At 44.6% G+C, this 27,182-nt stretch overlaps 1 protein-coding gene across 4 annotated transcripts in view; it reads right to left on the bottom strand.

Annotated features, from left to right (window-relative positions):
- The window catches only part of TIAM1 (TIAM Rac1 associated GEF 1), a 418,422-nt gene that overhangs the window by 187,490 nt on the left and 203,750 nt on the right, over nucleotides 1–27,182 (bottom strand). The window contains exons 1-2 of one of the 4 annotated variants that reach the window (XM_067034988.1): nucleotides 24,724–24,840; nucleotides 9,872–10,001 (exon numbers count right to left, since the gene is read on the bottom strand). The exons of 2 other annotated variants lie outside the window; for them this stretch is intronic. The gene's annotated coding sequence lies outside the window, so the exon portion shown is untranslated. Of the gene's footprint in view, nucleotides 1–9,871; nucleotides 10,002–24,723; nucleotides 24,863–27,182 lie in introns of those variants that run through there. One more of the 4 variants, XM_059065645.2, reaches the window with a different exon arrangement.

Here is a 27,182-nt window from a genome sequence, read left to right on the forward strand (position 1 = left end):
TGCATAGGCATATCTGCATTTGTAAAAAGAGCACTTCCATGGCTGTTGCCAGCTTTTCAAATGAGTGGAACCCACAGAAGTTTTGTGTATGAATGTATTTATCTCATGAGGGTCACCAAACCTGGCAACCAAACCACATAAAGCTTCCCCTGTATATAAATAAAGTGAACATGCCAGGAGAGCAGGCCATCCCAACTGAGAGGGCCATGAAATTATGTCACAAAAGAAAGAGTAGCAACAGAGCAGAATATATACAGCATCCATTCATTTATTCTACAAACTGAGTGCCTACCAAGGAAGATTGACCATATTAAGATTCTGGGTGTTAAATTAGGAGAGAGGGTTAAACTAGAGGGTCTCTGATGCCCTTTGTGGTGTCCTAGCGCTACTACACTAGGATTCTGAAATCTGCAGAACTGAAGACTTTCACCTACCTACATTTCCTGTCCAACAGAGAACTGACAGAATGTTAAGCTGATTACTTTCAAACTCATTGCTTCATCACTGCTTATTCCTAATTAAACAGCCAAAATATTTCAAGAAAAGGTTTGCACTGATTTAGACAATCGTGAAGTGCAGCCACCCTCGGATGAAAAGCGGTGTCTGCATTTCACAAAGGGGAGCATTTTATGGGGAGTAAACACCTGAATGTCTATTAAGACAAAAACGTGGGACTTCCCTGGTGGCTCAGTGGTTAAGAATCCACCTGCCAATGCAAGGGACACGGGTTCGAGCCCTGGTCCTGGAAGATCCCACATGCTGCGGAGCAACTAAGCCCGTGTGCCACAACTAGTGAGCCTGTGCTCTAAAGCCCATGAGCCACAACTACTGAGCCCACGTGCCACAACTACTGAAGCCCATGCACCTAGAGCCCGTGCTCCGCAACAAGAAGCCACTGCAATGAGAAGCCCGTGCACCACAACGAAGAGTAGCCCCCCCTCACCACAACTAGAGAAAGCCTGCATGCAGCAACGAAGACCTAATGCAGCCAAAAATAAATAAATTTATTTTAAAAAAACACACACGGGCTTCCCTGGTGGCGCAGTGGTTGAGAATCTGCCAGCCAATGCAGGGGACACGGGTTCGAGCCCTGGTCTAGGAGGATCCCACATGCCGCGGAGCAACTAAGCCCGTGAGCCACAACTACTGAGCCTGCGCGTCCGGAGCCTGTGCTCTGCGACAAGAGAGGCCGCGATAGTGAGGGAGGCCCCGCACATTGCGATGAAGAGTGGCCCCCGCTTCCCGCAACTAGAAAAAGCCCTCGCACAGAAACGAAGACCCAACACAGCCAAAAATAAATAAATAAATTTTTTAAAAAAACTTGGAAAGCATATAAAATTTAACACACACACACACACACACATGGCCTTCTCCTCACCCTATGGTTGGGGCAGAATCAGCCCTCTCACTGAAAATGAATCAAGACTCTCAGTGGTTCGCTTTTATCAGATCAAAGGTAATAAAATAATTCTGTTCTGGAACTATGATAGCATTCATCCTGATGGAACATGTGTGCCATGTCCCCAGGCCTGAGGTTTCCTTCCCTGGGGAAGATCCATGTACAGTAAATCACAGAAAACTCCCTGGCTTCACTGACCGCTTGGACTGCTGAGGGGGATGGGTCACTCACCTAGTTTGGGAAAATGAGCCCGGCATGCCTAGCTCAAGCCTCTCTCTTCCCCCTCTCTTTGGGATCTCCCAGGCCCACGGAGAACCCAAGGTCTGACCCGCTCTGGATCATGTGGCAGGTGAGTTTAGAAGGTAGTTTTAGTAGGGGGGCCACCTGCTATTGTCCAGGGCTAGGTCTGCATAGGTGGGCAAGTCCATCTAACTCTTCCAGGTAAGGATTTCAAGAATCTTACTGTTGTCCTACTTCTAAGGCACAACCTCCAATTCCACATCTATCGATAACGAAGCTTGACCTTTTTGGTCTCCACCTGCCGACTCCTCTGTCTTTCCCAGTTGGTTCAGAACTTGGGCAGGGAGAAGAGCTTCTCAAATCCTACTGGCTCCATCCTCTCCACATTCTGGATTTCAAGTGGGTTGACAGCACTTGAAAGACTGTGCTTGAACAACCCATAGAATGGGAAAAAAAAAATCTGTAAATCATGTCCCTAATAAGGGACAACCCAAATGTCCATCAATTGATGGATGGATGAACAAAATGTGGTACAGCCATATTTTGACATATTATTCATCAATAAAAAGGAATGAAATTAGGCTACATACTACAACATGGGCAAACATTATGCTAAATCAGAGAAGCCAGTTACAAAAGACCACATATTATATGATTCCATTTGTATAAAATATCCAGGAGAAGCAAATCCATAGGAAAAAAAAAAGAGTAAATTAATGATTTCTTAGAGCTGGAGTGCGGGGGTAAGGGTGGGGAGAACAGGGAGTGACAATTGATGGGTCCATGGGTTTTGGGGGGATGGGGGTAATTCAGACACTCTAAAAATTGATTGTGTTGATTATTGCAAAATTCTGTGACTATATTAAAAATCAATGAATTAAAAAGAAAAAAAAAAAGACTGTGCTTGATTTGGCTGTTACTTTGTAATTTTAGGACAGACTACCTGTGCCGACTTAATCAGACAACGACATTACATATTCCCATTCTTAAGCAGCTCCCACCCAGCAGAGAAACTAAAACAAGTAACTACTGACCCAGCTCAAGAGAGGATTTCAGAAAAAAGGTATCTTTCTTTTTTTTTTTTTTTTAATAAATTTATTTATTTATCTATTTGGCTGTGTTGGGTCTTCATTTCTGTGCGAGGGCTTTCTCTAGTTGCGGCAAGCTGGGCCCACTCTTCATAGCGGTGCACAGGCCTCTCACTGTCGCGGCCTCTCTTGTTGCAGAGCACAGGCTCAGTAGCTGTGGCGCACGGGCTCAGCTGCTCCGCGGCATGTGGGATCTTCCCAGACCAGGGCTCGAACCCGTGTTCCCTGCATTGGCAGGCAGATTCTCAACCACTGCACCACCAGGGAAGCCCAAAAGGTATCTTTTTTTTTTTTTTTTTTTTTCTTGCGGTACACGGGCCTCTCACTGTTTTGGCCTCTCCCGTTGCGGAGCACAGGCTCCGGACACGCAGGCTCAGCAGCCATGGCTCACGGGCCCAGCCGCTCCGCGGCATGTGGGATTCTCCTGGACTGGGGCACGAACCCCCGTCCCCTGCATCGGCAGGCGGACTCTCAACTACTGCGCCTCCAGGGAAGCCCTAAAAGGTATCTTTCTTTAGGTGAATGCCCAGTCACAGAGCTAATGGCAGGGCTGCAGGGTGGAGTTAAACAACACTTTGGGCAGTTACAGCTCCCAGATCTTTGCAGAGAGCGTATTTCATTCTATAATTCAAGGTGAATTTCCAGAATAACAAGTATTCAAGTGTGAATATTTTGACACACCTCCTAAGGCTTTAAGTTCAGGATAAAGTATCAATGGTTAATAGGTGGTCAAGAGATTCAACTCTGCAGATACGGAATAACTACCTAAGAACTCAAAAGAAATGTTCTAAGTAGATTTTTCTATTCCCAACTCTGATAAGCAAGACCTGCCAATTTCATCATGGTACAACCAAGAAAATTTAATACTTGGGAAATAAATCTTTGGGGCTCTGAGACTAGAAGAAAAAAGTTCTGTAGATAAACCTTCTTGACATTATTTTATCATTATCTTGACAATGTTATTAGATAGAAGAAATCTGATTCAGCCTGGATTCTTCTTCAAAACGTTCCTTTTGTGTCTTGACATTACAAGCTGGCCTCCGTGGTTGAACCAAACTTTTTGTGTCTCTAGGGTTTCAGTTTTAACTAACGTGGCTTTGTATTGTGTACGTGGGGTTTTTGTTCGGAGCTCTAATTTCTGCTGCTCTACATGCTAAATGCCCAGATGGCAACATAAGGAAATCATCTTTAGGAAGGATGAATTGATAAACAAGAATAATAATGCACATTCAAAATCAACTCAATTGGTATACAAGTATCTGTTTGAGTCCCTGTTTTCAATTCTTTGGGGCGCATACCTTGGAGTGGAATCGCTGAGTCATATGGTAATTTTATGCTTAACAATTTGAGGAACCATCAGACTCTTTTTCCACAGTAGCTGCACCATTTTGCATTCTCAACAGCAATGTACAAGGGTTCCAATTTCTCCACATGTTCACCAACACGATATTTTCCTTTTTTTATTATAGCTATTCCGGTGGGTGGGCAGTGATCTCATTGTGGTTTTGATATGCATTTCCCTCATGACTAATGACGCATCTTTTCACGCGCTTATTGGTCATATGTATATCTTCTTTGGAGAAATGTCTATTCGTCCATTTTTTTAATTGGGTTGTTTTGTTCTTGTTCTCATTGAGTTCTATGGCCAGTGTTCATAACTACACTATTCACAATAGCCAAAAGGTGGAAACATAAATGTCCACTGGCAGATGAACAGATAAACAAAATGCAGTATGTATATGTAATGAAATACTATTCAATCAACGAAAAGAAATGAATTTCTGATACATGCTACGACAGGAATGAACCTTGAAAGCATTATGCTAAGTAAAATAGACCAGTCACACAAGAACAAGTATTCCACTTATGTGAAGAATTGCCTATCTGGAATAAGCAAATTTGTAGAGACAGAATATAAAATAGAAGTTGGAGGTGGGGATGTTATTGCTTAATGGGTACAGAGTTTCTGTTTGGGATGAGGAAAAGCTCTGGGAAAAGATAGCGGTAAAGGTTGCACAACGTCATGAATATACTTAATTTGGCTGAATTGTTCATTTAAAAATGTTTAAAATGGTAAATCTTTTGTTATATCTATTTTACCACAAAAAAAAATCAGCTCAATTTTGTTCACTATATGCTTCCAAATATAATTTGTCAAAAAAAAATATTCACACCATAAAAGAAGGGCAAAGATGCTTGAGTCAGGGGGCCCTGAGGCAACTGTGAAGAGGAAACAGCATTCAGGTTAGGCGGTATCAAGCTCACGACACTTCCAGCTCTACGCTGATTCATGTGCTATGCTGGGTGAATCCTTCAACCTCTCAAAGGCTCCTTAGTTACAGAATCAAAAAGGGGGTGGGGGGGTGGGGATTAACCTCAGATGGTTACTCTAGGGATACAGGAAGTCACCTGCCTGAAAAGCCCAACATAGGGACAGACCTAAGGGGACACTCAGTAAGTTGAGTCGGCCTTCACCTCCCCCTTCCTAAGACTGCAGTCTTTTCCACATGATTTGAGCCCAATCTAGACACTGCCCTCTCCATGCTCTTCTGTGTTTCTGAAAGATTTTGATAGAATTTTAAAAGCAAGTAACAATTGCTCCATATGTAACACTTTGATGTAACCAAATTGATGGAATTAAGTGTAGGAAAACATTAACCCTCCCTGACATCTTTCAAAATCCAACTCAGCGGAGAAGGAAGAAAGAAGTCTAGAAGGAAATATGCTACATGTTAACAGTGGGTACCCCTCGAAGCAGGCCAAGGGGTAGTTTTGATTGTTCTCTTTTTGCTTGTCTATATAGTCCGACTTTTCTATAATGAAGGTGCATGATCATTTAAAAATATTATATACAAAAGAGAAAGAAGAGGCTAGCTTGGAGTTCAACTTCTCTCAAATCTTTCTTGCTTCCTCTTCCCCTCCCCGACCAGAGTGCATCACTCACACTCATGTATTCCATCTGCCTCATCATGATGTAGAGGACAGTTCTAGCTCACATTTACTGGACGTGTGCCAGTGCTGGGCACTCCTCTAACTCCTGACACATGTTAATTCATTGACTATTTGCGATAACTTGATGAGGTGGGTACCACTGTCCCCCATCTTACAGGGGAAGGAACTGAAGCTCCAAGATGACTGCAATTTGCCCACAGTCACCCCAGTGATCTGTGACAGAGCTGGTCCCCCACCCAGGCAGTATAGCTCCTGAATCCGCATTCTCAGCCTCAACACCCTGCCCTCTCCTAGATGTACTTCTATTGCTGTCACTGCCTTTCTCTTTGTCACTATGCAATGACATTCCTGTCACCTCCACCACACTGAGATAGGAGCTGCCCCCGATGAATCTCCACCTGCAATATCCATCCCATACTAGGTTCTCTAGTCCAGCTACTGAACTGGTCACTGTTCAATTGTATGTCCCAAACCAAATGCATTTTTTAATTACTTGTATATAACACGTACGCCTCTATTTCTATTTCCATGACAGTGGTAATCAGTCACTGATAATTAGAGCAAAGTGTGGCTCCTTGATCCTCCCACATAGCTCAGGCATGAGCCCCTCAGCCAGGAAGCAGTTAGCGAAATTTTCTTCAGGACACGGGTTCGCTGGTGAAGTTCATGGGAAATCACTAGGTGCACTTCCGACCTTCACAGCCAAAGTTAAGAAACACAGACCAGTCATAGAGAAGCCATGAAAAGTAGTGCTATCGGGCTTCCCTGGTGGCGCAGTGGTTGAGAGTCTGCCTGCCGATGCAGGGGACACGGGTTCGTGTCCCGGTCCGGGAGGATCCCACGTGCCGCGGAGCGGCTGGGCCCGTGAGCCGTGGCCGCTGAGCCTGCGCGTCCGGAGCCTGTGCTCCGCAACGGGAGAGGCCACAACGGTGAGAAGCCCGCGTACCACAAAAAAAAAAAAAAAAAAAAAAAAAAGTAGTGCTATAGACACATCAGGAGAGGAAACAGAAAACAGGGGCCGGATAATCATCTCAATCAATCATTTCACTATGTCCACCTACTGCAGTTAATGGAGCTCCACAGGCAGGAAACAGAGAACTGGCTTAGAACTGGTTAAATCCAACAAAGGTTTAGTAGGAGAAAAAACCAAAAATCTTTTGACTCCAGCCTAAGAGCAGAGAAATGAAGACAACAACAATAAAGTTGACAGTTTGGGGGGGCGGGGGGGTGCCAACCGTAACTCAGACACTGGAGAAATGTATTAATCTTAACAGTTCTAGAAGGAAAATACTTACCCACAATTTATAAATGAAGAATCCAACACACAGAGAGTTTAAGTGACTTATCCAAGGTCACACAGCTAGTAAGTGGTAGAACTATGATTTTTATTCTGTCTGCTGCTCTTAGCCTTTTTTTCTGTCTCTACCTTTTGGATAGCTACCTCAGAATTCTAGGATTCCATCTACAGGGCTCTTGACACGGCCATGAGCAAACATTAGCTACCCAACTTGAAAGTCTGACGTTCACACTGAAGGCAAAGATGTTTGCTTGTTTTGGCTTCCAAACAACCAAGTGGATTTCTAAGTCATTTCTTTGCAGAAATTATTTATGTATTTAAGGAACATTCCAGTAATGTCCTCACCAACTAGAGCTCCCAGAGCACAAGGAAATCCCACCACATAAGAACAGATGATCTTTCCATTACTGTTCCACCAAGGTAAACAAACACACCAACACTACAACAGTTAAGGAAAGAACACAAGTATTTTTGACAGTTCAACAGTGCTCAGTTGACAGTCATGGAAACACACGTTCTGAGGGTGTGCTTTTGGAATTGACTCAGAAGGGCCTTCATCTAAAATAATACACATGTTTATCTTTTACCTGTGGAAATATGGATATCTTTCTACCTTTTAGGTCATAAAGATGGAAAGAAACCAGGAATCAATGGCAATGGGTTGGAGGTGTCACATGGAGGAGACATTCAAAGAACCCATACGTCTCAACATTTTTCCATTATAGTGTTTATTTCCACATGCAACTCTTAATAAGGCAATGTTACATTATAAAATCAATAACCTGCTTTATATTGGCATTTGGGAATTTCTAAAAATAGAGCTGAAGACTCTATTTAAAATAAAGAAGTCCAATATATCCAGACAAAACTCTAATCCAAAAAGATACATGCACCCCTATGTTCATAGCAGCACTATTTACAGTAGCCAAGACATGGAAACAACCTAAATGTCCACTGACAGAGGAACGGATAAAGAAGATGTGGTACGTATACACAACGGAATATTACTCAGCCATAAAAAGAATGAAATAATGCTATTTGCAGCAACATAGATGGAACTAGAGATTATCATACTAAATGAAGTCAGAAAGAGAAAGACAAATACCATATGATATCGCTTATATGTGGGACGTAAAATATGGCACAGATGAACCTATCTACAAACAGAAACAGACTCACAGACATAGAGAAGAGACTGGTGGTTGCCAAGGGGGAGGGGGTTGGGAGGCTGGGGTGAGCAGATGTAAGCTATTATATATGTAATGGAGAAACAACAAGGTCCCACTGTGCAGCACAAAGAACTATATTCAGTATCCTATGAAAAACCATATGGAAAAGAATATTTTTATAAAACGAATGCATATATATATATATATATATATATATAACTGAATGACTTTGCTGTACAGCAGAAATTAATACATTGTTAATTGACTATAATTCAATTTTTAAAAAATCAAATCAAATCAAATCAAATAAAGAAGCCCATCTCTCTGCAAACTGTGTATCTCACACCATTCCCATGTGCTGCCGACGTCTGCCTTTCCCAACTGCCATGCAGCGTCCCCTTGTGGAAAGACCCCTGGCTCTGGCTACAGAAGGACTGCGGCTGTGCATATAAACACTCTGATCCTGGCAAGAGCCAGATCCTTCACTTCCCTCCCACAGGTTAGCAGTTGAATTCTCCATCCATCAGTGACGTGACCATTATTTTTTTGTTCTGCTCCATTTTTTAAACCAATGCCCTCATTTATCAGGAATGAACTCAGCTTCTTCTGGAGAGAAGACATGGCTCTCTCCTGCCTTTCTGTTGACCCAATTCACTTGGGAAACTTTCTGGAGAAACAAGGTTAAGGTGAGGGAGACGTCTGAGGCCCCTACATGAGAATTATCCATTACCAACTTGGAACGCAGCTGACATTGAAAAAGGAACTCCCTACCTATTGGAATACCAAACCAAAAAGATGGAAAGAAAATCAAACAACCGTATCAGTCAACTCTACCATGCTTCAGTCCACACTATGAGATTCCAGACAATCCATAATAAGCCATAAGGACCCATGAACTAGGAAAAAAGAAGTCCTCTGAAATGATAGTACAGCTATAGGGCAAGTCCCTATAGCTGTAGATGTGCATGATAATACACTACTCACCAGGTAATACTTGCCAAGGATTTAAGATTCTGGATGAAAGGCATTTGTGAAATGCAAAATCCCTCTTATTGTGTTGGGCCCAGAGGCCTCCCTCTAAGTTCTTTGCAGTGGTGATTAAAGCCATCCCCTTCCATCCCTTCCCTACCTTCCATTGATGTGAGGTTTAATTAACGTGCACTTGGGATTTAAGATCCCTAGATGAAAAGGGGACCAGATGTGAAAGTTATTATTATTCTGTTCAAAGCACACTGGTAAACTAACATCTGTGGACACGTTCACCGCATGCCACTTAAAATGGGCTAACGAGGGTCAAACACCAAAATATTTAGGAAGGGATTTTTGAAAGGCTCAGATATCCTCCATCTATGTTCAGGCCATCATGAGAAGGTAACACATATGACAAACGGTTCCCTTTTCTAAGAACCAAAACCTTATCAGACTGAACCAAAATGGGGTGTGTGAAGTGGAAGAGAGAGTCGAACCTGATTACAGACAAGAAAGGGGCTCTCAGAGCAAAAGAAGAGGAGGAGTTTTCTGGCTTGAAGGTAAACGACGCATCTGACTGCAAGAGAACCCTAAATGATCTTGGGGCATTTCTCGAGCACTCTTGAACTCCTTATGGAACTCATCAGCTACCTACCCTGGCACGATGAAAGTCCCTTTCCTCATCAGCTATAAAGAAAGAGATTTGCACCTAGAGAAGTCAAAAACAAACAAACAAACGACCACACAAAACACTTACTAACAGAGACCCCGTAGCACCAGTGGGATCAGGGCTGCGTGAGCCGTAACAAAGTCGAATCACTGCTCAGACGTGAGGATTACTGGCCAGGAGGGTGAGACGGAGAAGGCTGTCTGGCTTACTCTCAACACTGCAGGCAGAGAGGGATCCTTATTAAAACCTCAGTCAGATCATGTCTCCCCCACCCATCATCCTCCAAAGGCCTCCCTCCTACCGCCCCCTCCCCTGACCGCACTCAGCCCCTGGAGTCTCGCCCTTGCTCTCTCCAGCCAGGTCCCAGTGGCCTCCAACATGCCAGGCCCAACCTCAGCCCCTCTACCTGCATCACTCCCCACCTGTCAACAAAAGATCTCACTCCCTTAACCCCTTGCCATCTTTGTTTCGAAGTCACCCATGCAATCCCCCCCCAACCCCCTTGTTTAAAAGTTCAAACTCCCAGCGCTTTCCTAGCTCCCTTCCTAGCTCCCCGGTTCTCCACCACAATGATCACCTGCCAACACACTCCACGTCTGACCTACTTCATCACTGCCTATCTTCCGCCCCTGGAATGTCTACACCCGCGTGCAGAGATCCTTCTGGGTCTTGCTCACTCCTATACCCTCACAACCTGGAAGTGCACATGGCCCTAAGTGAGGGGCTCGATAAATATTCGTTGAAGACATGAATGATGACTTCAAAAAAGTAAGAGGCAACCTGCAAGGAGAAATGCTGACGTAAACTTCTGGAAAAAGCGTTGAACTCACTCACTTCCACATTAATGTGCCCTGTGCACATAGCGACCGCTGGAAGAAAGGTAACAGGATCAAGGCAGGATTGGGCCATTTCTGGTCCCCAGACTACAGCACTTTCAAATACTATCAAGCCCAGCTCCTCCCTCACCATGCCCCACTCAGGGAAGACTGGCTCACATGGAATCTACCCAAGGAATCAGTTCATCAAAAACCGCATCCTTAAGGACTTCCCTGGTGGCGCAGTGGTTAAGAATCTGCCTGCCGATGCAGGGGACACGGGTTCGAGCCCTGGTCCGGGAAGATCCCACATGCCACGGAGCAACTAAGCCCATGAGCCACAACTACAGAACTTGCACTCCAGAGCCCATGAGCCACAACTACTGAGCCCCTGTGCCACAACTACTGAGCCCGCACTCCACAACGAGAAGCCACCGCAATGAGCCCATGCACCGCAACAAAGAGTAGCCCCCACTTGCTGCAACTAGAGAAAGCCCACGCGCAGCAACGAAGACCCAACACAGACATTAATTAATTAATTAATTAATTAATTTAATTAAAAAGAAAAAATCTTGTGCTCTGCCTATTCATCCTTGCCCCCCACCCCCAACAGTTTTGCCTTTTCCAGCGTGTCATATGGTTGGAGTCATGCAGTATGTAACTTTCTTAGATTAGCTTCTTTCACTGGGTAACATGCATTTAAGTTTCCTCCATGTCTTTTCACGGCTTGAATGATATTCCATTGTCTGGATGTTCCACCGTTTATTTATCCAGTCACCTACTGAAGGACATCTTGGCTGCTTCCAAGTTCTAGCAACTATGAATAAAGCTGCTACAGACATCCGTGTGCAGGGTTTTTGTGTGGATGCTTGTACGTTTTTAATAGCAGCTTAGGGAGAGAGAGAGAGAGATGTAAAGCACAACCTTAGTGAGTTGAAGACAAAATAGGCTTCACACTCTCGAAGAAAGTCCCTCTTTCTAAGAATATTTTTGAGAAGTTAAATTTGTCAAAGAAGTCTGGTTTTAGTTTTATACACACATGAATTCATTTCCAACACTATGGTTTTTTCAAGCACTTCAAATGGATTATAAACTCTGAAACATCATACAGGTTTTGAATATTTTCTTTTGTCCCTATTAAGAACGTCTCTCTGTGGGACTTCCTTGTCAATTCCATTACACTTAGTCCATTTTCCCCAACTGGTACCACCAGCCCCTGAGTTCTGTTGTGGGATCCACCAGACCTGACGTATCCATCCATGCCTGAACTCCATGAGCCTCTCACTAAGTAAGGCACCCAGTAGGCACTAACAACAATTGCTAACTGGTAAATGCATCTGGACATTCCACCAAGTATTTGACCAAGATTATGACAAATTTCCAGACAAAGATTCATAAAAGTCCCTGGACACAGGTATAGAAACAAATTAGAAAAATAAGCATGCATTCAACCAACTATGTCAACATCCACATACTAACTATTAAACAAAAACCAGAGAAAGGTGGGCATCTCAAGTCAGAGAGATCCATCTCTTTAGAAAAGAGGAGTGTACCACCTCCAAACACAGACTGCAGGCCCTAAGGCCCTCACAGCTCAAAGGACCACCAGCCACAGCACCTCTCAGGGGAAACGTGAGCAAAGATGGTCTCCAAGAGCCCAAACGTGTAGGACATGAAACACCAGGAGAAACCACTTCTCAACGATTTCTAAAGTCAAAATTCATTCTCAATTTCTAAAGTCAAAATGAATTCCCACACAACCATACTACTCAGGACCGAAATCCTCGACCGTACCACACCAGCTTTAAAAAGTCAAATCGAATCACAAGGCAGTTCAGAAGGCCTTCCATTTTACATTTGTAAATGTAGACATTTACAAAATGTCTACTCAAGGCTGACATTTTGCAGACAAATTTCCCACATCCTGTATCTACCACATTCAAAGTATTCCTGGGCTTTCACACCCACTCCCATTTGTGAGTTTAAAAAAAGACCAGAGAAGAGGCCAGGTGGATAAATTGACAGGGGTCACCTGAACTAAATGCCCCCACTTGCAGGATTTCAATCTGATTTCAAATTGTAGAAATAAAAGTCAGGCAATCCGAGTTTAAATGCCAACTTGATGTGTTCTTGAAAAGACGGAAATATTTAATATTCAGATCTGCTTTTTGCTTTCTTTTAAACCATAAAGTCCCAATGAAAAAGTAATCCATGTATAATGTATCTGATTACTGGGAGAAAGCAAGTATTCACTCCCACGTTCCCTTTATCTAGCAACAAAATGGTGTGTTTCCCCATTTTTGGTTAATTTCTCCACTGCTGAAAATTACTTCCAGATCCAATCTCTTCTTTAGTTTCCATTTCCATCCTATATGAAACCCCCTACTCCTGGAAGAAGGAAGGAAGGAAGGAAGGAAGGAAGGGAGGGAGGGAGGGAGGGAGGGAGGAAGGAAGGAAGGAAGGAAGGAAGGAAGGAAGGAAGCAAGGAAGGAAGGAAGGAAGGAAGGAAGGAAAGCAATCACAACCAGAAAAGAACACAATATTTTAAATACAACACCAAAAACAAAATCCAGCAGCATCCAGGTCTAAAGCAACATGTTTAAATAAACAACGCCGTAATATCAAGCTAAAAGTTGAGTCTTGATACATAATACCCCTATTACAGGCTTACCATATAGAAAGAAACTTCTGTACGTCACAAGAACCCCAAGGATATAATTTCCTGACCCAAGCAACTGGCTCACCAAATGTCCAAGGGTTAGGAAGAGCTCAAGTCAAGAAAACTTTGGTCTCTTCACTTCTAGCCCAGTGTTCTTTCCATATTTTATTGAATAAACACTAGCAAATAATGATAATCATTTTGTTTCAACACAAATGACTGAGTTTATTTACCTTCCTCACCTGAATTTTTGTTGTTGTTGTTTTTGCGGTACGCAGGCCTCTCACTGCTGTGGCCTCTCCCGTTGCGGAGCACAGACTCCGGACGCGCAGGCGCAGCGGCCATGGCTCACGGGCCCAGCCGCTCCGCGGCATGTGGGATCTTCCCGGACCGGGGCACGAACCCGCGTCCCCTGCATCGGCAGGCAGACTCTCAACCACTGCGCCACCAGGGAAGCCCCCTCACTTAATTTTTTAAAAAAATAAAAATGACCATTCGCCAAAAGAGAAAACTCATTGTGCCCTAGCAGGAGATAATTTCTAGCAGTATCAACACTGACAATAGAACCACCACCAAGGAACTGAGGAATAAAACTCCCATGTTCATATTCATGCTATTTATATGATACTTAAAATCACCCTCCAAGGATCTAAAAAGTCAGTAGGTTAGATCTTTTCATGACTGAATGGCCCATAAGGCATCCACACAAACTAGATTCCTCTAAATACTGCAAAGAGTGAAGCAGAAACTAAGCTCCCATATTGGTTGTTTGCTGCTGACTCTTAGAAAGAACCACTGAAGATGTACTGACTGTCCCAGCAACACAGGAAAATCAGATCTGGGGAGAAGCACAGAGGCCTGGGGGAGTTGGGTGTGCAAACTGCCCACGTGTCTACCTGGACTTAACTGTGCACAGCTATGTCACCCTTATGTCTATGTCTATGTCTCTCTCTCTCTCTCTCTCTCTCTCTCTCTCTGCCTCACTTTCCTCACCTGTAAAGCTGGACTGGGTCACTGGGAAGATTCAATGTGTTACTTCCTGTTAAGCATTTAAAACTGTGCCAGGCAGAGAGCAAATACTTAATAAACAAGAGAAATTAGTAATCACATTATTATTAATGATTTTCCCAATCATTTCACCATTGAATGACAAATGTCCTGACCCTTCCTATGCACCAAAATTCTAGATGATCTCTCTCTTACTTGGCCCCCTACTAACTTTCCCGTGGCATTATCTTTTCTCCGCTTCTACACTATAAGCTCCTTGAGGGGATGTGAGCTGTGCTCACACCTCACTGCATCACCCGAGGACACCTCCAAGGACAATACCCATAGCTACCCAATGAGTGACTTGTGGAATGAATGAATAAATAAACTAACCCCCCTCCCGGCTCCCAATCAGTAAGAAGCCTAGTAACTAGATGTCAGTCTGTTAACTTGAATACATTATCTCAATTTGGTTTGTAAATGCATTAGAGAAATGCATAGCAACAGTTATTACCCAGAGGCTGGACTAGGAAAAGCTTTCAATCAACCCTGATGGCTTTTGCCTTTTCCACTTAGATGGAACTCCATGCTTGGTTTGCACGCAGGCAATTGCAATTACCTCCAGTGTTCCTTCTAAAGCTAAAACCACAAACGATTTGATTGTCACAGACTGTCAGCCCTTGATTTTTCTTCCAGGCGTGATTCTGCTGCCTCACGCCCTCCCTGTCTGGGGCTTCTTCTTTACCACGCTTCCCATTTCCATCAAAAAGCATTCGGTCCCCATTACACAGATTGATGCTGTTGGACCAGCAAAGGGGCCCACTGATAACAGGGTCCCCACCGCCCTATCTCAACTCTCCTGGGATTTCAGACACTTTCACCTGCACCTCCAGCAAAGATAACCCAGGCCTCTGGAATCAATTTTTTTTTTCTAGCTCTGAAAGTAATTATCTGCAGTCCCATCTCTCTCTTCGGCCACCCCAGTCCATTCACATTCTCATAATAAAACCGAACTCCACGAGCATCAATTAGGAGCAGGGGGAAAGCCTGTGCTTTGCGCTGATTGGCTTCCTCCCAAGCTAAACACACTTATGTAAACCTGACTCCATTGTAGCCCAGCCCACACACGTATCAGGGCACCCAGCTCCTCGAGAGTTAAGCTTTTGTTTACCCACTGTCAAGTGGGTATCTCCCAGTCAGCCTCTCCTCCCACGGAGACTGGCGGCAACCACCCCTACCCCCTACCCAGGCAACCAAATGTGACATCAAAGGAGCCCCCGGAGTGGCCATCTGTCCCTGCCATGCCAATGTTTATGCAATGTGGGCAGGAGAGAGACTGGCCGACCAAAGAATCCAGGGCCTCCTGCTGCATCATACCCAAGGCAAGGACACCCCAGGCTGCATGTGCTACAGAGTAAGTGACAAGAAAGCCCTCAGTCTGGCTGGAGAGGTTCCTTCTTAAAAAGAAGGCTGAAACTATTTAACTTTCCTGAGGGTGTGCAAGGACCCGGTTTGATATGTTTCACCTGTGGGTCGGCATCTAAAAATAAAATCAGCTCTCTAATTTTGCAGTAATTTTGTAATATTTTTCAAATGTTACACAACTCACCCCCAGAAAGTCCTACCTAAACATGGTCCTTCGTGCAATACTGACTTTATCAAATTCATGAACGGTGAAGTACTAAGAGGAATTGGCTAAGGTAGAAAGCGATCAGAAACAAACCCAGGAGTCTCAGAATTCTAGAATCCTCACCTAAACACCTCTGTCTATATCTAGAATGGCAGGTCAAGATGCATGAGAGTGGTCATGGATATAAAAGTCAGATAAACCACAGTTCAAATCCAGGGGCACCACGTCGGTGTGAGTTTGGCGAAGTCACGTGGGTTCCGTAAGCTGGACTTGGGAAGGACAGCACGTCCAAGGTGGTGGTGAGGTTCGATCACAGACTCTGTTGACAGCACCGAGCAGAATCCCAGACACACAGTAGGTGCGCAATGTCGTGGTCTCTGCTCCTCCGCATCTTCCGTTCTAGCCCAGCCCTCTTTCCAGGACCTCACGATGGGGGCACACCCAGTTGGCCAACGAGGAGAGGTCCCTGTGGACGGTGAGGCCACCAGCTCAAATTCAACACACAAACTCTACTGAGGGACATCATGGTTATTTTTCAAATGGGGGGGAAAAGGACACTTGACATGCTTCACCTACCATTTTCATAAAGTTTGTCAAACCACATCCCAAGAAGTGGAAGAGAAGCTACATTATTCATCACATAAATCTGCTTAAATTCCCTCCAGGGATAGACGGCTAGCCACCGTGCTTGAAGCCAAGAGGTGATCCATCCACCCTGTGATTCAGCTTGAACAGCTGCAGCGTGGAGACGCACACACAGGCTTTTACCCAAAAATGGTCTAACGATGTTTAGATTTGCCGCCTCGCTTATTTCATTTTTTCAGTTTTGTCCCTTGACCTCATGATTTCCCTTCATTCTTAGAACCCGGAAACAAACGTGGCATTTCTTTGGACAGCTTGGACCAGGTTTTGATTAATCCCCGAAGAATCAAATCCCCAAACGCTTACTGTGTGGTTTCTGGGGACCATCACAGAACTCCAGGATTTACAGTCGGGTTGGGAGGAGAGAAGATAGACAAGGCAACATCTGACAAATAATACTGGTTCGAGAGGGAAAAAAAATGACTCTGGGCTGCAACAGGCTGGAAAGGCAGCAAGGAGGAGGTGGGCGTGCGCTGACTCTGAAAGACGGCTGGGGGAAGGTCACTCCAGGAGGAGAGCCAGTGGACACCTGCCCAGAGACAGGACTCAGTAAGGCTGTTTGGGGACAGCGCAGAGTTCGGCCGGGTCGTGCAGCCACTCATCAAGCAAGCACTTACAAAACACCCCACGGCAGTCAGGCAGTCATTATAATCCACGACGAGGCAAATATACAGAAGAGGGTGAGTAGTCCTGCCTTGGAGAGACACACCGAAGCGTTCCGGTTAAGAGCACAGCCCCCGGACTGGGTTTCAAATCCTAGCTCCACCCGGCTTCTAATGATGTTACTTGGAAAAAGTTACTTAAGCCACAGATGAGAATTCGTGTTTAAGTTACTTATTAGAAGCATTTCCAGAGAAAACCAGTTTGGGGAGTAGGAGAAGGAAGCCACAGGGGCTCTTTGGAGACGGGACAGGGGAAACCTCAGAGATGTCCTGAAATACCTGTGCCCTCCTGATGGTCAGCCCTTGCTGAGGACTGCCCCAGGGGTACCAGGATTCCAGTCAAAGGGAAATCAAACCCTGAGGCCAGCTGGCCAACAAAGAGAAGGGGTTGCTGGCTGGTGGGCTGAAAGCACGCGTAGGGGAAGCTTATATGCACGAAAGATAACGTGGATCTGAAAGGATGCGGACAGAGCACGGACAGCATGTGCTCAAGGGGTTACTTGTTGTTTCTATCATTATTGTCTTATTATCCTTTATATTATTTTTACCCCTTAAAGAAAAGCCAGTAACCCAATTATGACAATACAATGGGATGTAAAACAGAGCTCGAGGTCTCCAGGCTGCCATGTGCAGACACTGAGAAAGGCATGACTAAAGCTGCCAGTCTGGATTCAGGCGGCCAGGAGAACAGGTAAGACAGGAAGAACAGGTCACCAAGACCCGAAAAGCAGGCCTGCGATGCTGGTGGGAAACTACAAACTACGGGGATTAGAATGCAAAAGCGTGCAGCCGTCACAGAAGAAAGTTAAGAACAGAACTACCATATGATCCAGCAATCCCACATCTGGGTATTTACCCAAAAGAAATAAAAGCAGGATCTCAAAAAGATATTAGCACTGTTCATTGCAGCATTATTCACAGTAGTCAAAATGGGGAAGCCACCTAAATGTCCATCGATGGAGGAATGAGGGGGAAAAAAGGCGGCAAAAAGGCGGTATACATGTGTGCACGTGTGCACACGCGTGCATGACACACTCCAGAATATTATTCAGCCTTCAAAACGAAGGATAGGGCTTCCCTGGTGGCGCAATGGTTGAGAGTCCGCCTGCCGATGCAGGTGATGTGGGTTCGTGCCCCGGTCCGGGAAGATCCCACATGCTGCCGAGCGGCTGGGCCCGTGAGCCATGGCCGCTGCGCCTGCGCGTCCGGAGCCTGTGCTCCGCAAAGGGAGAGGCCATAACAGTGACAGGCCCACGTACCGAAAAAAAAAAAAAAAAAAAGAAGGATAGGGCTTCCCTGGTGGCTCAGTGGTTGACAGTCCGCCTGCCGATGCAGGGGACGCGGGTTCATGCCCCGGTCCGGGAAGATCCCACGTGCCGCGGAGCGGCTGGGCCCGTGAGCCATGGCCGCTGAGCCTGCGCGTCCGGAGCCTGTGCTCCGCAACGGGAGAGGCCACGGCAGTGAGAGGCCTGCGTACCGCAAAAAAAAAAAAAAAGGATATCTTGCCATATGTGACTGTATGGATGAACGCTAAGAACATTATGCTGTGTGAAATAAGCCAGTCTCAGAAAGACAAATGTTGCGTGATTCCACTTATATGAAGTATCTAAAATAGTCTAACTCATGCAAGTAAAGGACAGCATGGTGGTTGCCAGGGGCTGCAGGGAGGGGGAATGGGGAGGTGCTAATCAACAGGTATTCGATTCCAGTGACGCCAGATGGGTAGGTTCTAGAGACTCGCCGTAAGATACTGTACCTATTGCTAATACTGTATTGTACATTTAAAAATCTGATCAGACGGTAGATCACATGTTGCGTTCTTAATACAGTTTAAAAAAACAATTTTTTTTTTTTTAAATTTGCAGGGCTCATGCCTCAGGAAGCATCTGTGATTCACCCTCTCCATCAAATCGGTAGTCACATCTTCTGTTCAAATCCTGGATCAACTAGCACAGGACCAAAATCTGATACATGTTAAGTAATACAGCATTATGGACCTACTAACAAGGCATGAGTGGCTTTGTTCATGCGAGGAAGGCAAACTTGAAAAGAATAAGTACAACTCTGTGTAGTTATAAATCCCATTTTGGTCTAAATCATTCTCTCCCAGTGAAGTAGAGGGGGGTTGCTCAGGGTACACGTCACGGTCCCCACATGGCAGAAGGAAGTGAAGAGCACAGGCCCCTTTTTGCTGGACTTGCCTAGAAGAGCCTCATGCCACACACAGGAAGTAGGAAAGGGGTCTCCGGAGCAGATTTCTTTTCCCCGAGTGCCCGCACATCGTGCTCCTTTACCGTTGGATCCTTCCAGCGGGAAGCCCCTCGCCTCTCACGCAATGATGACATCCCATCGGAGCACAGCAGTGACGCCCACGTGAAATATTCCACTGTAACCACGCCCACTTCCCAGTCTAGATGAAGTTTAGATGGAGGCTCACCCTCTCTGTTAAAAGGAACACGATCTCATGTCCAACAGCCCAGAAAAAGCCCGTTCCGATACCAAGCTTCCCCTGCTGCTGTCCAAAGGTTACCCTGGAAAGTCTCTAAAATAACAGAATCTGAGAATCAACGGGAGGCTTCTTCCTCACGACTCAAGGCATAAGGAATCAGTGCACAAGGGTGAAGGGTCACAAGGGGCAGACTCACCCAGCTCACGGTGGCCCTGACTTGGGGTGCACCCCTACCCCCTCCTCATCAAGCCCGAAAGACTTGGCCTGCCCGTGCGAATGACCCAAGAGGAAAGGGAGCCCGCATCAGAAGGTTCCCAGGAAATCCATTTCAAAGCCTCAGATTCTGACTGGGTAGAATCAGAACCCCCCCCTCTTCCCACCAAAACAACAGTCACAAATAATGAACCTCCTATTGTCCTGGAACAGGAGGATTCGGGCAGGATCGTAAGACAAGAAGGTCTTTAAAAGCTTGACTCTTCACGTCCCAGCCTTCAGCAGACACCCCACTCACCCCATCCCAAAAAGAAGAGGCTTCTCAAGATCTCCAGATGTGCCATCCACAGGGGCGGCTCACATTCTAGGTGAGAGGCTAGGATTCAGAGCACCACACCCTACGGTACCAACCCTCCTCCTCCTCCTGGCCTTCGGATCTAGAAAGGTGGGCCTCAGTCCACTGCGGCTCTACCTACAAGAGCAGACACAGGTAAAGAATGGGTTTTGTGCTCATTTTTTATATTCCTCTAGAGGTTGCAAGCTCCTCCTCTGAAACCTTAATGAGATAATACAGGAAAAGTACCTCGTATGTTGTAGACACTAAATAAAAATCAGTATTTAGTATTCATATTTTAATAGTCAAAGAAGCATTTACCAGGCCCTTATTCCACTAAGGCTTTGTAGAAAACACTGTGGCCATGCTTGTTTTTGCCCACCCAAATCTCATAGTTGATGAAAGTCAGAATTCTCAAACACCAAAGCGTATGATTCCAAGGTATCACATGAGGCTCTATGATCTAGTCCAAGATCTCACAAATCCATCCCGAACCATTAAAAAATACAGCTTTCCAAAAGTGATCACCTCTCCCCCAAAAGTTTTACCAATGCACACCACGCTCATGCTCTGTGTTCAAGCAAGAGAATCAAAATAAACTGGGGAAGCGGTGCTGTAAAACACTAAAGAAGACTAGGGGCCCTCTTGTTCTCCATCCTCATAAAAACACCAGCGAAAACAAACAGCAGCTCCAGTGCTGTTGGTCAGTACACGGGGGTCACAGCGGACAGGCCAGACCAAGGGTAGTTAGTTAATCAATCTGCTGTCTTGGAAAATAACTCCATGGCAGAGGCCAATTCACTCCACAAAATGTAAACCAAGACTCACTCCTTGGGCAGAGCAGCAAACAATGATGACACCGTACCATAAAGCCTTTTCCCAGCTCAAGGTCCTTTCCTGTGCCCTGTTCAGCACTTTGCAACACTGGATGCCTAAATAAATATTTAACTAATTATGCCATATATTCCCTAGGATCTTTCTAGTGGAGAAACCTCACGGAGCAAACAGCTAAAGTTTGGTGACTTCAATAATGCTATAATCCTTTGTGCAGGAGTATTAACCAGCCAACCTCCTCCGCCCTGTGTTCTTCCTTTCCCTTCTTGGTTATGAGATCAGCCGTAGCATCCAACAATCCACACTTCCCCCCAAAGCACAGGGGAACTGCAAGCTCAGGAAAAATATTCTAGGAAAATGCAGCGGCCATACAGAATCGATACGGTTATCACCAGCCCCGTCTACCTCCCAGTTAAATTCTGGAGTAACTAAACAAACTTTTCCTTTAAAAAAGCAACCCCACTAACTGACAAACCAGTTTCTGCCAAGTTTTGAGCTTTGTACCCATTTCATTTGTACACGAAAGACGGCAAAAAAAAAACGGGGGGGGGAGGAGGGGAGGAAGGAAGGAAAGAAGGAAGGAAGAAAGGAAGGGAGGGAGGAAATAAGAACAGAGAAGTGAGAGCCTCAAGGAGGTGAGATGAACTGAAGGAAAAAATAACAATGATCCCAGGAAGATAAGATTAAAAGTGGAGGGGAAAAAATATACAGCCAGTTTACCACCAATCAACTAGGATAAGATGAAAATACTGAAAATATGGAAAGTGCCCCTGGTAATTCCATCTCCCCATAATGAAGAAAAAAACAAATGATAGAAGTGGTATTGTTTTAGTCTGTTGCTATAACCTTGAAGGAAGGCACTGAGAGAACTACAGTATTGGAAAAGGGTAGGAGAGGAAAATACTCAGTGTACTACAATTTAATAAGTGTCTACTTTGTGCCAAACCACGAGGCAGGTACCTTACATGAAAACTCATAAGAATCTCACAGCAGCCCCCCTAAAGCAGTTTTCATTATTTCCATCTCACAGCAGGGGAAATGCAGGCTCAGAGAGGTTAGGTAATTTTCCCGGGGCCACTCAGCTAAAAGTGACAGAGCAGGAATTCAAACCCAGCTCCTTCTGACTCCGAAGTTCTTGCTCTTATACTGCCACATACTCAGAAAGATTTTCTGAGAAAACCAAAATGCCAAGGCTCATGCATTAAATATGACCCAAAATGAAACATTCTTCCTCAGTCATTACAGCAAACTTGCTGTGCCTCAGTACAAAGTTAACCTGTATTGTTAAGCGGGTTGAAAGCACTTCCAATTCACACCGAGTTACCAGTAAGTCTTGTGTAAATTCTAGTTAGATGTTTCTAAAACAATTTCGCAGGGTGTGTCCCAGTGAATATACAAAACCCACCTTACAACAATTTGATCCAACATGGGTAATACTCAAGAATACAAGGTATGTTTTCATAAAACTAAAAAACATTATGTCAAAGACACATAAAGATAAATACATAATGTCTTCATACAACTAGTAGACTCAGTTACTTAGTTTTAAAGGATCTTAAAATCTTTTTTGACAGAGTTCCATAGGGCAGAATTTTTTAAATGCATGTAAATTTAAAAGAAGTAGTGTTTGTTTATGTTTCATTTAAAATACAAACAAAACCAAAGTTGGGTCTTTCAGAAGACCAATAAAACTGATAATACTTTAGCAAGGCTGATCAAGAAGAAAAGAGAAAAGGCACAAATAACCAATGCCAGAGATGAAAAAGGAAACATTTCTACAGACGCTATAGTCTTTAAAAATATTATGAAAGAATATTATGTGTAACTTTATACGAATAAATTTTTTAATGAAATGGGAACATTCCCATTTACAAAAAACAAAACCAAGAGCGTGTTAATGGTCCTATGTCTATTGAACAAATTGAACCGGCAATAAATTAAAAAAAAAAAAAAAATTCAAATAGCCAGAGCCAAACCAGGTTATTTATGGCAGAGGTAAAGGAACCATAAGAAAAAAAATGATACAGAAGTTATAACACCTGCAAGGTCATATAGTAAAATTAACCGAATTTCAAATGTCTGCGTGATGATGTCCCCCAGCAGTCCCACGTGACAGTGTCTAGAAACCTTAATGAATAATATATTCCCTTTTCTCCAGCGGAGGATTACTGTTCCATAAAACTCCACCAACAAGGGTCTATTAGTCAGTTTCACCAGAACTATCACCAGATCCAGTCTGGTTATCTGTCCCGTTGGGTGAGTTGCTAAAGGTTCCTTGGGAGGTAGGAGGAATCAGGAGCAAGTTCATGTCTACCTGCCATGTTCTTTTTGAGCCCATAGTAAGCTCGAAAGCAGGGCTCCTCCAGCAGCTGTGACAGCCTGGACCATGCAACCTGTTGTTCCTCCCTGGGACATGTCTAGATTGGTTGAAGAGTAATTTCATTTTACTTCTGTATCATAAACTTCAGGGAAGCTGGAGGGTGAAAGCAAACTATGTAAAACTGTGGCCACAGCAACCTGTCCCCTGAGCCCTGAAGTTCAAGTGGAAGGTGGTCTGGGAAAGCCAGGTTCCGCCGTTCTGGTATTAGAAGAATGACAGAATCAGCTACTAACATCCTCCTAATCGCACCCACCCCAGAACTGGGAGAAACGTTTGTAAAATAAAATTTGGTTTTCTACAAATATAGTGAGATCCACATATTTATTAACCTTCTTTTCTGGCCCTAAAAGTAAGACAATTCTCTAAAAATTCTTACAAAGCATTAGCTTACAAAACACACATGCACACAGCTTGCACTGCTCTGTACTAACCTGCTGATCAGATATGAAATAGATGACAGATAATAGTTAACCCTAAAGCCTCCATCTAACTCCCTCCGTAGTGAGTAAACACTACACATGTCAAATGAAAGCTCCTGAGGGCCTCGAAATAAAACCTAAAGAATGTTTGCACTTGGCCAACTTCATCCTTTGCTGAGACATATGAAGTGTCTCTTGCAATCATCTCAACGCCAGTACCACACTCTACCCAAACTTCCTCTCCCCTTCCCAACCGAAATTGACTTAGGCAATCAATCTAAAGATAAACCAGCTGCCACAGAAAAAATAACATTTTCAAAAAAAAAAAAAAAAAAAAGATCCACATAAACAGATAACACCTCAATAGCCAGGAAGCCTTGAGCTGAACTCACTTAAATCAGACACAAAATTAACGAGAAACCGAGACGACTTCCGATGGATGCCTCACTCCAGAACTCCCATCCAGGAGCCTGCTGGGTGTCACAGCTTCAGATATTCCTTTGGAAGTTTTTGTCACTTAAATCCCAAGACTTTCGCGGGGTTCATTTTCAAAGACACTGAGCTGTAATTACTGAACGCGCAGCAGGACCTGCGGGGTCAGGGCGCATCTTTGGTGGGTAACATGATCCCACAGTCTCCTTCCCGATCCCGGACTCTGTGCGCGGTCCCTGGTTACACAAGGCAAGTGAAGCGCTTTCGAAGCCCGAACCCCTATTTCCCTGAAGCTAAAACTTACATGGGTGGCGTCGCTGGGCAGCCCCAGGGCGCACAGGTCCCCGCGCGGCAGCTGCAGGGCCCGGGGCTCTCATCCCGCCACTCCTATAGCCCAGGGCCACCCTCCGAGGCTGGCCCACACCGCCCAATACAAAGAAATGTGCCGGTGAAAAGAAAGGGTTTTAAAATGCAAGCTCTCACCACTGCTCAGCAAGGCGCACATGCTTCTCCCGTCTTGCTTCCCATCTCTCAAACTTCCAGTAACAGAAATGAGGAAGCAGCAACCTTCCCCTGGTTTCTGGCAGTAGGAGTGGGCGTAACTTGTGAAGTTTTGTGCTATGATGAATCTGGTCATTTGGGTGTGTTGGAGAGGGTTGGTGGCTCCTCCCCGTCCACCGTCACCTCCCTCCTCTCCGCCTCCTCCAGTTTAATTCTCCCCTTAGGAGCTGGCAACGCCGCAAACTGCCCTGCGCTCAGCCCCTCCCATCCTTAGGGGAAATTAATTCCTAAGAGGTTTTTACCATTTTACAGATGAACCTGGTCGCCCTGCAGAAAGCCTAAGTTCTTGTCAAATTATTTTTCGATAGCACATGGCAAGAAAGCGGTGCCCCTTACCGGATTTAAGAGGCTATAAATCTTCAATAACTGCTCAGCACCCCCTCTTCCCCGGCAGGAATGTGGGCGCTTCAGCAAGTGGAGACCTAATTCCTGAACATCTAGTTTAAAATAGTGGAGGGCTGGGAAAAAAAAAAAAGAAAACAAACAAACAAACAAACAAAACACCTTTCAGGGCTTCCCTGGTGGCGCAGTGGTTGAGAATCCACTTGCCAGTGAAGGGGACACGGGTTCGAGCCCCGGTCCGGGAAGATCCCACATGCCGCGGAGCAGCTAAGCTGGTGCGCCACCACTACTGAGCCTGCGCTCTAGAGCCCACGCACCACAACTGCTGAGCCCACGTGCCACAACTTCTGAAGCTCACACGCCTAGAGCCCATGCTCCCCAACAAGAGAAGCGACCACCATGAGAAGCCTGCGCACCGCAATGAAGAGTAGCCCCCGCTCGCCGCAACTAGAGAAAGCCCGCGTGCAGCAATGATGACCCAATGCAGCCAGAAACAATAAATAAATAAAATAAATAAATTTATTTTTAAAAAACACCTTTCAGCTGGTGGCTATCTTTCCTTTAAAGCTTATTACAAAATATTTCAGATATACAAAAATATATTTGAAAATAATATAATGAACCATGCAACATAAAAAATTAAAATTACCAAGCTTGTTGAAGCCATCTGTAAACACCTCCCTGAAATGCATCCCCGTTTCTCTCCTCTTTGAAATATAACTGCTATAAATTTGATTTCCCATGAGCAATTTTTATATCAGCTTCTAAAAATTCTAAAGGACACATGCTAACAAAGTTGACCCGAAAGCAATCCAATGAGTATCTTTCAGCTGGGCTTGCTCTTATTTCCCAAACAGAAGTTAAATTAAGTAAAACTTAAAAGGACTACACATTAAATGAAGGCTCAGGTGGCTGGTTAAAGAGAATGAAAGAAATCACAGTATAAGAAAATAGGATATCTGGAATGACAAGCAAGAGGCCGTATCTGAAAGAGCTGAAGCATTCATGGACAAAATCGATAGATTAATACAGCATTATCGTTTTACAAGGTTCATCGGTGTCAAAAGCCAAGGATACTGACCCGCATTGCAAGGGGCTTTTCTCAAACAAACAGCCTACAGAAATAGAAACAGCATTCATCATTAAAGAAGTCCTAATTGCTCAAGTGCCTGCCAGAGTTATTATAGGCTGGAAGCAATACTCAGAAAAGGGAACCTTCAAGATAATCATGATAAAAATCAAAATGGTAAAAACCATGATCCGTTCAAAACCGATTCAAAATTGAATAAGAAGTAGATGCCTAGTTCATCTATTCCCAGTGCCTTGCAGAGAGACTAGCATTAAGTAGAAATTTAATAACTATTTGATAAATGAATGAAGCAAACAAACAAAAGAATGCTCACGAAGACGTCTGAAGGAGCAAAATGAAAAAAGAAGAGAGTGTTTGGATAGAGCAGTGGGGTCCTTAATAGGAGGTGACTTTGCCCCCAGGGAATAGGTAGCAGTATCTGGAGACATTCTTGGTTGTCACGACTTGGGGGTGCTATTAGCATCTAATCGGTGAAAGTCAGGGATGCTGCTAAGGAAAGCCTCCCACAGCAAAGAGTTATCCAGCCTAAGATGCCAATGCTGCTAGTGAGAAACTCTCCCATAGAGGTTTCACTATCAACTGTCGATTGATTGACTTTTTCCATCTATGACCATCAACATTATAAAGAGACCCTCCTGGGACTTATGAAAATATAGCATAGCATTTCTCCTTCATTTCCACTGTGCAGCATTTGATGGCTGAGGACCATCTATGTAGGCTCAGAAGAAACTGGGCACTGGGGTCAGAATCAGTAAAAGCAGTTTACTGGCTTGGGGCACAGCCTCAGGTCCATGCAGCTCGCTAAGCCAACAACTTGTGTTGAATTTGGATGATGATAATCAAGAAGGGTTTGGGAGGAAGAGGATGGAAAGCCAGAGTATCAGCTTTAGAATCACTGCATGGTTGGGGAAGGAGGCATGGTGTGCAAAGGGAAAGAGATGTGAAAGAT

The sequence above is a fragment of the Kogia breviceps genome, chromosome 5 (assembly GCF_026419965.1).
Source record: "Kogia breviceps isolate mKogBre1 chromosome 5, mKogBre1 haplotype 1, whole genome shotgun sequence".
Classification (NCBI taxonomy): domain Eukaryota; kingdom Metazoa; phylum Chordata; class Mammalia; order Artiodactyla; family Physeteridae; genus Kogia; species Kogia breviceps.